We start from the raw sequence: 14,929 nt of genomic DNA, 5'->3' as shown, positions 1-14,929 counted from the left end.
CATCAAACAATTATCTTCAGACTCTTTTCCACAGCTTGTGTTTAAACAACAAAGTGCTTTGCAAGCCTCAGGATATTTATTAATAGGACCAGACTGGAAAAAATACAGTAATCTACTCAAATGAGAATTTCAGCTTGCAAGGATACTGAATCTATATGCCAAGTCACATATAGATGAGCATAACAGGAGCTTTTACAAACTAACAGGCAGAAGGAGAAAATAATCAATATTAAACACCACCTAATTTAGGTCCCTAAATCAAATCTGACAACCCAGGCAATGCAACCAACTTTCTAAATATGTAAACCTTTGCAAATATTACACCCTTATCAACACCAAAAGAAAATAACTGCAAGTTTCAGGAGACAAAGACACTCAGGCTGAAGTTTGGGTGCTACACATCAGGTACCTATAGACACACTTAGCCATTCAAGAGGCTTGATTTCAAAAAAACGTGATCATCAGTAAATAAAAACAGTGAAGACTTGCTCTAATCTAGTGGAATTACACAGCATAGTAGCAGTCATAAAATCATAGGATCATCTACGCTCATGGCAGCGTAAAGGTGATCAATAATCAGATTCAGATAAAAGTAATGCACAAAAATACATACAAGATGTTATTTAAAAGTCAACGATTCAATTGTATGATGAAATATCGAACAGCCTTCAGTATCATTTCCAAAGATTCATCCACCTGCTTCAAAAACGTAAAGCATCCAACTATGAAATAACAGCAGACTATCTTATAGGTAGTTATGATCAGCACTTACTTTTCCTGCATACCTGAGGGCACTGTAGCCTGAACAAAACCCAAACTTTCCTTACTTTGCCTTTAGCAACTGAACAGTACTGCCGTCTTTTTAAATGTTCAATTCCCTATTAGCAATTCCTAACACTTTTTGATTTAGTAGAGGATAGATTCAGGAAATCCTTTTAACTGTGCACTGTCAATAACACTTAGACAGTAATCATTAGAATAAAAACATTACTTACTTTTCGAGTCAGCCGTGCCCAATAAGACCCATGCATCTCCCAAGGGAGCATTAAGATTTGACTCCCCTTTAGAGAAACTCAATGTGAACCACATGGATTCGTCAGCCAAGGCTTGCTACAGAAAGATGGTCAGGTTCTTTTTGTAAGCAACACAATGCACGCACACCTCCTTTATTCCCTAGACAAGAAGAAACCATTTCACTGCACAGAGTGAAATGGCTTTCTGTATTCTCAAATATAGAAAGGCAGGAATAGTGTGAAATTTGAACTCTGTGTACATTTCTTCCAAGGCACTGAGAATTCAGCTGTATTTTTGCTGCAGGTACAGGTATTCCACTAGAACAAGAGCAGCAAACAGCCCTTGCACAAGTACACTACTCGGTGAATGACAGAGACAAATGAAAGAAGTTCAGAAGTGTTCAAAAGACGCTGTAAGCATGTAATGTAAAAGATTGTTTCTTACGTTTTCTTTTTATTTGGAATATAAATTCTAAATAAATTAAGCTTTGAAGAGCTGTGGCCAGTAAAAATACTATTTTTACGTTAATGGAAACAAGTATCACAAGTAAGTAACGTCCTTCTTCAGAGTACCATGCAAAGACACTCGGGTATAAAAGGTAACTGGTTAGCAACTGAAGATAAACAAAAGTAGAATCAAGTATCTAAATATATCTGTGACCTCAATGATCTTCCATTTACACAGCTTCACTCTTCAGGCTGAAAGCAATGTAAAAATCCACTTCCAAACTTAAAAAAAGGTTCTGAGAAACAGAACTGAAATAAAAAACATCAGCCTGCGAGGGGACTATCGACCACATGGAGGCCAACATTTTTACTTAAATGTAGTTCTGTATCACAAGCCCTTCACAACTGAACATCTCCTAAAGGTGAGCATGTTTTTCCACATGCTAGCTCTTTCAGAAAGAGAAGCATTTCTGCAGAAAAATAAACAATAAAAAAGGACCGGACAAGCACCCTGCTCAAAAAAATCACCAAAAAAGGACATGACAGAGACCAAAATCCTCAGTTCTCGTCTTGCACTTCATCTGCATGGCTAACCTTCCTGCCAGGCACAGGTTGCTGATTTTGGCCACGTGTGACCTTGCTGCTCGGACAAGACTTCCTCAGCACTGTGAGCACAAAACCTCACTCATCCAGCAGCTTTATGAAGGACTGTTACTGGTTGATTAAAACCCCTCTTGGAGAAGCGCAATCAGCATAAATTGCACCAAGGAAGCACGCCACCACATCAGAGCCGAATGATTGTGTGCCTCTTTGAATAAAAACCCTGAAGCTCCATTCACATGGAGTTTTAGTAAACAGCATCTCTGTAAGTACTATTATAAGAACTGTAATTGCTCTGCAGCGATAGACTGTACTACGGAAAGACAGGCAGAGAAATCAAATGAAAGGGAAGCTTTACCTCCTGCTGTCTATGCACGAGGTGGCTACTTTCTTCATATCTTAGGCCACATCTATGCCTGGCCAATACCTGTGGGCAAACTAATACGACCACATCAGCATGGCTCTGCACTTGACCTAGTAAGCCTTGTCAAACTCAGCCTGCATCTGCCCCCATCTTTTCTCCTGTACACGAGAGAAAGGACATTAATACCCACGTGTGTGTGGAGGACCCCAGGAATGCATTAAGAGTTCAAGTACTGTAAAAGATATGACTTGATCTGAACTGAAATCTACTTCCTGCAACTTTTTAAAAGCCTGTGACACACAAGAACTCTTCGCTTCCTCTCTTCCCCTCATCCTGGCTCTTCAGCATTAACTCATGGCTGCTTTGCACAGCAGATAAAAGCCGGCTGGACTCACTTCAGATTCCATCAATCCCAATCAAAGCTTGGCCTTGGTATTCACTATTGAGCGACAAATAGTGCTCATTTCCTATATTTATATATGCTCTTTAAAGATTAGGAATAAAAGCACTTTCAAATGTCGCAAAAGTGTAAGCACGAATCATCACCGTCACTGGGAATTTCACCCAAATGAAGAATGAAGGATTGGGCTCAACAGCGATCGGAAATCATATTCCTTCAGCAAAACGTCCAACACGCATGAGGTCAGCATAAGCCTCTGATGAATAAAATCCTAGAGTCAGGTGCCAGAAATCTGACATTTAACCATTCCTCTACTGCTAACTGCCTTTTCTGTAACTTGCTTATCTGATCAAGTTGGAAGTATTCTTCACAATTTCCTAATTAGAAACCAACACCTACAGAGTGATTTAATTTTTTTTGAACTAGTTAACTCTGCCTTTCAGTACTTGGAATATGAGAAAACATGCAGCTGTCTCCTATGGAGCGGAGATGTTTAAATTACAGAGCCTGATGGGCAAGAACTTACGCTCATGTCGAGCACTGCCCAAATCCCACAACCGGTCCTCCACCTCACCAAACCTGACTGCAAACATACATTGAAGTTAATCTGGATATGCACCAGTCTGGTCTGCTCCTGCGCTGCTTCTTGCTGGCAAGCCCATTGGAAAGAGAGAGAAACCAGACAAACAGTCTAGGTGAAGGCAGCACGCTTACTAGTCCTGTAAGATAAATTACTTGTAGGATTTACTGCAATCACTATAATAAATGTGGTCTGCTTGCGGCACGTAATTTTGTTATTAAAAATCCATGAGACGCTGAAGGCTCAAGTCATCAGGCAACATCTTGAAATCAGAAAGGCAAGCAACTCTTCAAAAGTGGATTCTTGCAAAACGCAAGCAAGACCACAGGAGGATGTCAGTGCTTGGGTCCTCCTCACAGAGATTTTTACAGTCCTAGCTTCCAGTTTTACAGTGTCACCACTAATCTCACTATTCCACTTTGAACTATTCTGTAATCTAATTTCGTTACGAGTAACAATTAGCATTACTACAACTAGAACACTGGAGGAAAATATCTATTATCCTCTTTTTAATTCCCTCTGTGCTCCAGAAGGCATTCTGCAGTTCACCAGTGTCAGTTTCCCTTGCAAATGGTTTCTTTTGTTTCCTCCATCCTTCTGCGCAGACTGACGGATTTAAGATGGTAAGAGCAAGCAGTAACCCTACCCACCGCACCAGCAAAGGGTCAGCTGGGCACAGGCTGAGCCAACACACAAGACAATGCCCCAAATACTGCTGGAGGAAGGGAAAACCCCTTCTTTTCCCAAAATACTCTCCCACATCTGAATTGGAGGCAACCTCATTCTCAGTGATAGATTCAGAGGTTTAAACTAACTCATAGTTGTGTCCTCCAGGGACCCACACATCCCCCCGGCTTCGGCTACCAGAACTGCCAGTTCTTGGCCCCAAGGAAAAATCTCGCATCTTCTCTCCAAATGAATCCCCCGCACTACCCCACAAGGTCACCGCAGCCACTTCCAATCCCAGCTCCTCCCCATTTCTCCTGGTTAAAGACAGCCAGAGTTTCCTCATCAGGGCAAACGTTCTCTCCCTTCAGGGAAATCCATTCTGGTAAATGTTTCAAGACAAAACAAGATTACAGATGCTACACCAAGATTAAAATGGCTATATGCAAACCAGATCATACTTCAAGCTTCCTGCTTTGGACCGCTGAGGGGATGGTTGGTTGTGCAACACCTGAGGCTATTTTGAGTCTTTTCTTCACATATGTAAAAAACTACATTTCAAGTTACCAATGGATCTCTTAAAATAAAGCAAGTACAATATTGCTTTCTGGTGTTTCAGCCTAAATACATGAAGCAGCTTTTAATTCCCCCTGTAACTGCTGCTAAGATGAAAAAAAAAAAACAACATATGAATTTAGGAACCTATAGGAAGAAATCCCAAGTCAGGAAGGTGACCATCCCTCCTAATGAAATAATTTGAAAAATGTTCATAGAACATTTAGGGATCTTAGTATCAGTTATAAACACCACAATACCAAAAATAGCTTGTAAATCAGAGTGAATTCAGCCGTAGTATTAGTAGGCTGGTAAAACTAACCTACGTCTAAAAATTAAAGGTACAGCTTGGTCAGGCAACATACCATGAGGATGAGATACTATTTAACTTCCGACAAGTTTTCATAAAAATACTATATAGATATAAATATCAGAAAGGGAGAGGTCTCTGGGCCGGTGAAAAGATATTAGGAGGAAAAGGAAAAAGCTTTTCTGTGACTCAATGCAAGTGTAACCCTCTTTTTTTTCTTCCTTTTTTTTTTTTAGTAAGATATTTTTATTCATTTTCAGCTGGCTGATTTCTTTTAATTTACTTTTCATTGAAAAAATGTTTCAGCTGGTTAAAACTACCTCTTTGCCTAGTGGAGCTTTTTGGTGAGTCAACACTAACGCTGAGTTCAAAGTGTAACTGTGACATAATTATTAGTCATCCCTTTCACAATATATGCTGGATCAAACACGGTATATGTTATGTGATCATCCCCACAGACATTACACTCTTAATTTAAGGTCTTCGTTTGTATAAGCTATGCTTGCAAATATGCTACGAAGCTTCAGAATCGCAATGGCATCCCTGTTGATTTATGGCTACATTCACGTTGCACTGCCAGTAGCACACCGCAGAGCCAAGGAGCTGGTATGGAACACCAAATGTCCAAACCATATGAAGTTTACACTCAAGCTAACTCTAGGTTGGTCCTGAGGCCCAAATACCCTCCAGGCACTGGGCAGCACCAGCAGCACATCCCCCAGTTCAGTGTCTGGGCAGCAGCAGCACATCCGCCAGTTCCCATGCTCCAGGACTGCTCTGAGATACAAACCAAGGCACTCGAGTGGGGAAGGCTAGGAGACTCCCTTCAAAAGCACACTGCTGATGCGAACCAAGGTGCTAACGCAGATGCTTCCTTATGCACTTCTACAAAAGTCATGAAACTTTAATTATCAGTCCTGAAAAGCAGAAGAAAAGCCCACCACAGAAATCACTATAATTTCTTCTGCCAATAAATTAATTGCCATTAAATACTATAATACTTTATAATTTTTAATTCACAGTTATCAAAACAATCTAAAAACGTGATTTGTATTTACACCATGCAACTATGCAAAGTTAACGAGAATGGTACTAAGTTACATTTAAGCAGTAATTACTACGGCCTCAATCCAACAAAGCTCTAAATTCTTAGCTTATTTTCAGGTCAACAAGCATTTGTTTTCAATTAGGCTATTCATAGACTTCACATTAAGCTTATGCATGGATAATGCACAGCATGCAGACCAATATTCTCTAAACATACCAGTAACATCACCTGCAAAAATCACCTATCTCCTAGATGTATATATGTGTTGTTACTTTATTACTGAAATATATCTTAAAACAGTAAAAATTATTTTATTTTAAAGTATTATTCCCCTTTGCTGCAGTATACAGCAACCAAAGAGCAGTGGTTTTACAACAGTGGTAATGGTCATCTGTGGTGGCTGGCCATCCTGCCTTTTTCTTTGCATGCCTGCTGAACTTAATGCACTATGTACTGCTGGCTGTGGGCAAGAAAATGGACTGATACCCAACTGACAGAAACAATAATGTGTTTGTAACTCATAGTTAATGGTAGACTGACAAGCACAATCACAGGAAGTAATAAAAGTTTCACGGAGCTAGCACGTGACGTGACTGGCACTGGTCTCCTATGTGTCTAAATATGAATGGGGCAACCACCCTATTAAAAGAAGAGGTTCAAAATCATTTGATGCACGATAACTAGCTTGCCAGTGAAATCAGTGTCACTACTCATACATGATACAAAATGTATTTGCTTCTATGTAACTATTTCAGCCGATATACCATTACCTCTAAAAGCTATAGTATTACTACAGTAGCTGAACACACCAGTACCTACAGTTGAGTGGTTATAAAAGTATCTACAAAGACAGACATTACCCCAAAAAACACCTGAACAACCTCTTCTACTCTAAACTTTTCGCATAAGGTTTAAAAAAACAGGCATAAAAAGAAACTGAATTTAATGGTCAATACTGAAGGACTCAAACTGAACTGAGCGAGGAAAGCACATCTCAGCGTATCTCACAAGCGATACACTTACAACCCATCTTGCAATACCAGCAGCCGTACTCACCAGGACCAGAAATGCAAGCCTGCTCTGACTGACAATTCCCACGTAACTCCAACAACAGCAATAAAATGATTTGTTATTTACATGAGTGTAAACGAGAGCAGCGTCAGACCTTGCATGCTACTATTACTCGTGCCAGCATTTATTTATGACTTCAGGAGAGGAGGCAGCTGGTTGTTTTTATGTGGCTTTTTTTTTTTCTGCCCGAGCAACCGAGAAAATGCTCCTAAGGCTGGTAGAAAGGAAGTGGCTTCTCAACAGCACAACCTCTTGTGAAGGAAATACTAAAATATGGTGTTATTATCTTAGATGCAGCGGGAGCGGTGCCGGAACCAGTTACCGAGAGCACTTCTGGTGCCGGGGTTCGCCCCGTCAGTCCGTTTGTGTGAGAAGGGACAGACGCGCGCGGCGGAGCGGGGGAGGCTCCCGGGACTCCTCCGAGGCGCCTCCTTAGGCAAGAGCGCCCCGCGCCCCCGGCTGCCGCCCGGCGGGGACCCACACCGCCACCGCTCCTGCGGGCTGCAGCCCTGCCTCCCCGCGCCTCGGGTCTCACCCCGCTCTTTTTTATTAATATTAAAAATAAATATTTTCATGTCATATCCAGCAAAGCGCCAAACTCCCACAGGGGAAAGCGGAGGGAAGCCCCCGGCTCCGCGCCCCGCCCGCACGCCGAGGCTGCGCCCACGGCGGCGGGGCAGCCACCGGCCTCCCCCAAGACCCGCTGCTCACCCTCGGCGGCGCCGTGGGGCAGCTTCCGCGCCCGTGCGCACACACGGACAGACGGACGCACGGACGCACCCACCCCTAGCACACGTGGGCGCACCGTCCCCTGCTGGGCGAGCCCCCGTCCCACGCAGCCGCGGAGCCCCTTCCCGCCCCGGCACTCACCGCATAACGCAGCGCCGGCTTCTCGCCAAACACCGAGTCCCCCATGGGCGCGGGCGGGCGGAGGGGCTGCTCCCCCCACACGGCGCGGCGGCGGCTGCAGCGGCGCTGGGCGCTGCTCTGCCCTCAGACGGCGGCGGCGCGGGGCTCCCGCTCGGCAGCCTCCGGGCCCCGGCGTAGCCTCCTCGCAACTTCTGCCTCCACCCCGCCCCCGGCTGTCCCCACCCCGCCGCGGGAGCCGGCAGCCCCTCGGCGGAGCCGGGCAGCAGCAGGAGGCGGTGGAGGAGGCGCCGCCGCTCACCCCGCGCCGCTGGAGGGGCGGCGGTTTCAGTCCTCCCGCCCAGCGCCGGTGACTCCCCGGCGGCGGGGCCGCTCTCCCGCCCGCCTGCCCCCACGGCGCTCAGCCCGGCCGCACCTGCGGGCCGGCCCGCTGCGCGGGGCGGGGCGGCGGAGGGAACCCTCCCCCCTGCGGGGTTGGGGGGCACCGCCGCGGGACAGGGCTCCCGGAGCGCTGAGGGAGGAGACGGCGGCGCCGGGGCGGGGGGGTCTGTGCCCGGCTTGGAGCGTCCCGGGTCGTCCCCAACAGCCGCTCACGGCCCGCCGGAGGGCGCGGGGCGGGGTGCCCCGTGGAGGCGCTACCCCAAGCCCCCGACCGCCCGGGAGCGGCGGCTCCAGCCGTCCCGTCCCTCATCGCCCGGGCAAAGCATCCGACCCGCCCGCGCCGGCCCCTGGCAGCAGCTGGAGCTCGGCGGGGCGGCCCCGGTCCTGCAAGCGAAGACCTAAAAGTTAAGGAGAGAGGAACAAATAAAACTAACTTTATAATCATGTTTTTATGCTGCGTGATTTGGGAGGATGGGTCACGATCCCTTGACACGTAGGCTTTGAAAAATGAAACGCTATTTCACGGCCTATGCATTATTTTATGAATGCATATTTACACAAACTGTAGAAGATGAAACAAATTCTGAAAGAAAACTGCATTCTGCTGTGTTATAATTAGTACTGACTTCTCTGTGACTTGCCTAGGGAGACTATGGCATCTCCACCAATGGAAGTGTTTAAAAATACATAAACCTCCCTCAGTTAGGCACAACCTCAGCAGAGCGAGGCTAGGGACAGGCGAGATGATTTCCTGGGCCCTCTCCCATCTTTTTAATAGTTTTCCAATGCTTTGCACAAATCTTTGTTAGCACAGTAACTCCCCCAGTTACTCTCAGTTGTTCTCTGAGGAAGTGGCCTTATTCTAGTGCTGCATGACGTATATGAAATTAATGAGTTTTACTGTTTCCGACCTACAATATAAGCAAACGTTACCAGCGCATTGCATTATCTATAAACAAAGGTAACATAGTTCTTCTGGGGAAAAAGAAAAAGTATTTTGGGAAAAAAATTGTAAAATAACTCAAAATACATGCTGGAAAGATAAATTGGTTGAGCCAAAGTTTTTACGTGCTCTGATGATGATGTATCCAATGAGCTTTCAGTTCTGGATCTTCCATGGATCTTAATTCCTATTGCAGAGACAATAATTTTTAAGAGTTCCCATGGACAGGGAGATAATTTTCAGTTAACTTGGCATGGACAAAACATACAATATCTGCATTTACCCATAAAGTCCATTTCTGTCTCTCGAGTGAACAATCTGTGCTACTCCCCTTCCTAGAAAATGAGGCAGGAGTTGCAGAGCATGTATTGGAAAGCAGCACCCAACAGAAGGAAGCTTTACTTATCAAACATTTCAAATCATCAGGATCTCCAAGAAGGCAGAGGGAAAAAAAAGTTGAAAAAAAAAAAAGGATCTGAGTGCCTGACTTTCCCTTCTGAAGTTCTGCTTTTTATTTATGTCAAGGAGATGGTTTCAACCCAGGAACTCTACATACATCATATGCTCTGACTCCAGACGTTTTTTCCTCTGCTCTGCAGGTGTGGGTGTTTGACCACAGAAAGCAACAGAACGTAGGCAAACAAGATTGAGGAGAGGCATACAGGATTTCTGCCCTCAAGCTCTACAGCATCACCACCTTCTTTTTAGCCCTATCTTCTGACAAGGGTCAATGAAAAAGGAAATGCTAAACATCAGAAAAGGATTAAAACATGAAGGGGGCATGTTTCAATCGACACCCCAAAGTGAAAAGAATACTATGGAGGAGACCAGAAACCCCCAACTGGAAGACCAGAGAAGGGAGAGATGTGAAACTTGGATGAAACAGAGTAGTTTAGGAAAAGGGAGAAAACCATAAAGCTAGGAAGGTGAGGAATGCCCCAGAGGGAGAAGCCAGAGAGGGGAGGGCCTAAAGGTTGAACTCATCTGACCTAGCAATTCATTGCCACCGGAGAGTCCAGCTCCGGTAACCCTCTTCATCCCACCCGCGAGCTGCCACCACCTCCCTTCCCTCTGCCTCCGTGCTTGTCGCAAACCACTACGGCAAAGGCAGCGCGCAGTTTTCTTCCCATTGGGCAGGCTGAATCAGCTCTCTGAGGGAGGACACGTGTGCTGGCACAAAGGAAAGCAGGAGGTTGTCTAGTTGGGAGCAGGATACGGGGGGCAGAAGTACCTTCGTAATAGTGGCAGGTTTTTACACTGGTGTAGCTAAGACTGAAAATAAAGAATATGCAAGCAGAGAAGGTAGCAGAACTTTTTATGATGACAAGGAAAGAGTTATGGGCAAAAACTTAACAGTTTGGGGGGCGGGTGTCAACCCAGAAAAATGCAGGTTTACTAGATGTGTTTTTTTTCTGTCCACACGATATGAAAAATAGTGAGAAAAGATTTTTTAAGTAATTTCATTTATAAAATCTTAAAGGATTTGATAAGTTGCAGCTATCAAAAATTTAATAGTACAGTTCAAGATTTTTATGTACCTAGCAACCAAATTTTAAACTAATTGCTAATTACAGAAGGAGTTTGCAAAGGCCCGACCTTAAAACAAAAGCTTTCTGGATTTTGAAAGCAGGTTATCGTGGCTGTGACTAGAAAGCTCGTTTATACTGTATTTATGGTGGCCAAGGAGTCTATCTCACTTCAAATTGCACAGGATTTAGAGCACACCCCTGGCCTGCAATGAGCAGTAACCGACTGAGCTGTATGACTCAGTTGCTTGCAATCATCCGTCCCTCTTTTAAGCCACTTAGCAACTAGGATTAACATAGGGATCTTTCACGGCAGTTCTGACTACCTTTTCCCCTTTCACATTCCTTCCTTATTCACGTTCATTTATGATTCCTCCCTGGTGTTCCTTCCAAATTTCCCTCCTCCTTTATCTACCTGATAACGGGTACCCAAGGAATGCCTGCACCTCACTTTGGGAAGTGTAAACCTTCCAGGTCAGCTTCTCTTAACAGGTGATACAAAGCATAGCAGTTAATTTCCTGCATATTCACTCCAAGGCTACTCAATCAAGAAAAAAACAATATAAACCGGAAAATATTCAGTAATTCATTTTAAATCATTTCTATTGTATGAGGTACTGCTTCCTTGCATTTTTTTTTAATGCTTTCCATGATTCCCATTGTGGTTGTTCCTTACACTGCTTTAAGAGGCTGTAATAGATGCTTTACACCTGCAAATGTAGATTACGGTAAAACCTTCACTCCTCCTATCCTATTTATCATTTGTTGTTGACAACAGCAAGGAAGAATGAACAACGTTTCAGCTAAAATTTAGTTGCTTCCAACACAGCAGCTGGGAAATGAGTAGGTAATTGAATTTTACTGTGCTGACCCTTAATGAAGCCAGGTTTTGGTTTTCCACTATTAGTCTATGAACTGAGTGCTTTCTCAACACCAATTGCTCTTAAACAAAGGAAACTAGCTACAACAGTTGCAGACAGCACACAATTATGAACTTGGGGAGAAGTGACTTCTCTACTTCTCTGCCACGACTCCTGGAACTAGTGATTCAAGCTGTCTGATGTCAGATCAGATGAGGTAGGAAAAAATGTCCAAACCCACTCTATGATGAGAGGGAAGCCAGCTTGGTCCTTCTGGCAGTAATGGATTTGTCTCACCTAAATGTAAACATCTACAATCCACATCTCGGCTTATCACCCTAGGCTCCCCTAGTCCACAGGAAGAAACGGAGGCATCTGGCAGACAATTTATGTCATTCCAAGTAGACATCTAAAATAGGTGACATAAATTGAAGGGCCTGCTTCACTCCACTGGGAGTCCATGGCAATCAGTTCAGACGTCTGCCCTTCAGGCATCTGCAGCTAAGTGAGGGGAAGCCCACCTGGGAGCCGAGCTATGGGATCAGCCTTTAAATCTCACTTCGACTTTCAGAAAAGTCCTTAATAGTCTCAGTGTCTTGATTCTTTTCATTCTGGAAAGCAGGGGCTGCCATACTTATCAGGTGAAAAACCAGTTGACATCTTCAGGTGAAAAAGCTTCAAGCAAGCATGAAGGTCTTGTTTTGTTTGACCTTTCTAATAGCACATGAATGCAGCTTCCACACTGAGCTAACTCCAAATCTGGAAAAGACTTGCCTCTAGCTGCTGAACCAGAGCCAGGAGTGATACTGGCAGCACACTTCTTCCTCAGGGAATTAGCACTTTTCTTATTCTGGCCAAATGTTCATTCGGTCATTACAAGTTACAGTTTAAAGTCTATTTCCCAAAAAGAAGAGAGAGAAAAGATGACAGACAAGTAAATCAAATGCATAAAGCTCTACAAACAAGAACTAAAAACTAAGGTATCACAATTTAGGGATAATACACTGCAAAAATCCTTTGTTCAGAACTATCTTCTTTCTTTTTTTGAAAGTATTTATTTGCTACCTATCAAAATATGTTGATAGTTTCTCATGAGTTTGTAACAGAACTAAGGGAAATAGTACTCAATGCCCATGAAGAATGAAGTGCCATCTCACTCGTAGAGATGCTTTTTCACAACAGTGACATAAATCTTCTCAGGCAAAAGAAATCCTATTTAGAAAGAACTCTATCGCTGTAATTTCCTAGATGTCTGAAACCCCTTTATGCGAGATCTAATGCACTAGAAGAGCACGACACTGTTATAGGTCTCATGGAGCGCAGTTGCCCAAGTGTTGCTCACACTAGAGGAGAGGAAGTTAGTGCTTTATTCCTCTGGAGCAGATACAAAGCAGCCTGTGTTCCCCAAACACAAACACCCATCTTGTGTTTGCACCAGGTGGTGCAAGCTGAGAGGAACTGCACCCTGCTGCACACCCACGTAATGCTCCCACACTGTCCAACTCTATGAAGTCCAAGAGGGCAAAGCAGACTCCGGTTTACTAACTCAAACCTGTAAACTGTGCTGTGCGGAGGGGCAGGAGGAGCAGTTTTGCTTAGGAATGGCATCAGTAAGCATGTAGAGGAGGACTCTCCCCTCCACTCTTCCCCATGCCCTCTGCCTGTGGTCAGCTGGAGCTGCTGGAGCTGCTGGAGCTGCTGCTGCCCGATGTGGCACCACCAGGCAAGGAGCAGCAGCAAGGCAAAAGTAGCCCCAGGGGAAGGTGAGACTCCAGACAATGTGCCCTGGGGCCAAAACCAGCTCTTCTGGTAAGCACTCTGTATAAGAAATGGAGCAATCACAAGGGAAACCTTTTCCCTAATGAAAGTGTGTTAGCAAGCATCCAGGAGTGTGTTAGCACCTGTGTGTCACCACAATGTCACTCAGGTGTTTAATTCTAGTTACCACATTCATAATTTTTTCATCCAATAAATCACTACACTGTTTAATTTATAGGCCACTGTATATATACTGTATAATTTATAGGCCAATGATGTTCTGTATGTGATTATGCACATTGCTGCACTATAAGTTATCAGCAGCTTGGCAAAGAAATTTAAAAGATATGTATTTCAGAGGAAGGTTAAATTGCTTCACATTCTTTATGTTTACACATTGGTCTCTACCCTCAGCATCACTGAAAAGTCACTGGAATGTCTTTCTTTAAACTAAAACTCCAAACTACTAACTTGGAAATTAAAAATATGACCCTATCACATAGCATAAAATAGTTTTTCAACAAAAATTAGCATTTACCCTGTGGGTCACTAGAATTCACTCGGGTTTTAAAGTTGCATAAGAAACTAACAGTTATCCTGCCATCTTTTTCTCTCCTCAAAGGCTGCAATTTAAATAAATGGGACCACTCACTGCTTGGTATGAAGATAAATGACAGAGTTTCAGGCTTAGAGGTTTGGATTTTTTTTTACTGTTTGGTTTTCCTTGCTGATGGAACAAGCTAAAAAGGCAGACAGGAATAAGGGGAAAAAAATAAGGGGGGGAAAAAAGATGAACAAAAAAAAAGGAAGCGAACGTAACTTGCAGGTCTAGAGTTTCAAAACAGCTTAAGGGCTTAAGCATACAAGCCAAAAATCTCAGTGAAGTCTCATCTCTGTAAATGATACACATCTGGGAAAACAACAATTCACTGGAAGATTTTTCTAGTTCCTGAAAGCGGGTAAATCTCTATGTATTTCCTTCCTCGTTTATCTCCTTGCAACTCACGTTCCCCGTATACTACATTACTGGGCTGAGCTCTCACTAGCAATTATCCTTCTCCCTAAAATGTCTTCCAAGAATTCAAGAGGGAGAAAAGCACAATTTTCTTTCATTACACATGACTTCCACAGAAATTTCAGCTATATAAAAAAAAATCCAAAAAAACACTAACTTGAAACAAATAGGCTACAGGTACATGATTTGCTCGCTCTGACTACAAAGAGGAATGCTTATCAACAATGGATAGAAGCATGGGCTTCTATCTAAATTTACCATCTGGGTATTTGACAAGAATTTAGGAGGGGGAAGGGCTCTTTCACAAACCTAAAGTTTATTCAAAATTGTTTTGTGGATAGTATAAGATTGTTTAAATCCATTTAGTGTGCAGAGTAATAACTACACAATAAAACCTCCCAAGAAGTAATGTAACTACTGTACATTTTGATTTAATGTTGTAATTCATAAACCAGTTTTGCAGAGTAAAAGTAATTATTTCAAGACTGGAACAAGACCAAGCCTCTTGTGACCAACAATAATAAT

The 14,929-nt window shown here is 43.7% G+C and overlaps 1 protein-coding gene across 3 annotated transcripts in view; it reads right to left on the bottom strand.

Annotated features, from left to right (window-relative positions):
- Positions 1–14,929, bottom strand: part of ARHGAP6 (Rho GTPase activating protein 6) — a 360,077-nt gene that overhangs the window by 171,909 nt on the left and 173,239 nt on the right. Inside the window, exon 1 of one of the 3 annotated variants that reach the window (XM_068422704.1) lies at positions 7,925–7,960. The exons of the other annotated variants lie outside the window; for them this stretch is intronic. The gene's annotated coding sequence lies outside the window, so the exon portion shown is untranslated. Of the gene's footprint in view, positions 1–7,924; positions 7,961–14,929 lie in introns of those variants that run through there. 3 annotated transcript variants of the gene reach the window in all.

The sequence above is a fragment of the Nyctibius grandis genome, chromosome 2 (assembly GCF_013368605.1).
Source record: "Nyctibius grandis isolate bNycGra1 chromosome 2, bNycGra1.pri, whole genome shotgun sequence".
NCBI lineage: Eukaryota > Metazoa > Chordata > Aves > Nyctibiiformes > Nyctibiidae > Nyctibius > Nyctibius grandis.
Note: the sequence above shows the minus strand (reverse complement) of the source record. Positions and strands in the feature narration are given on the sequence as shown.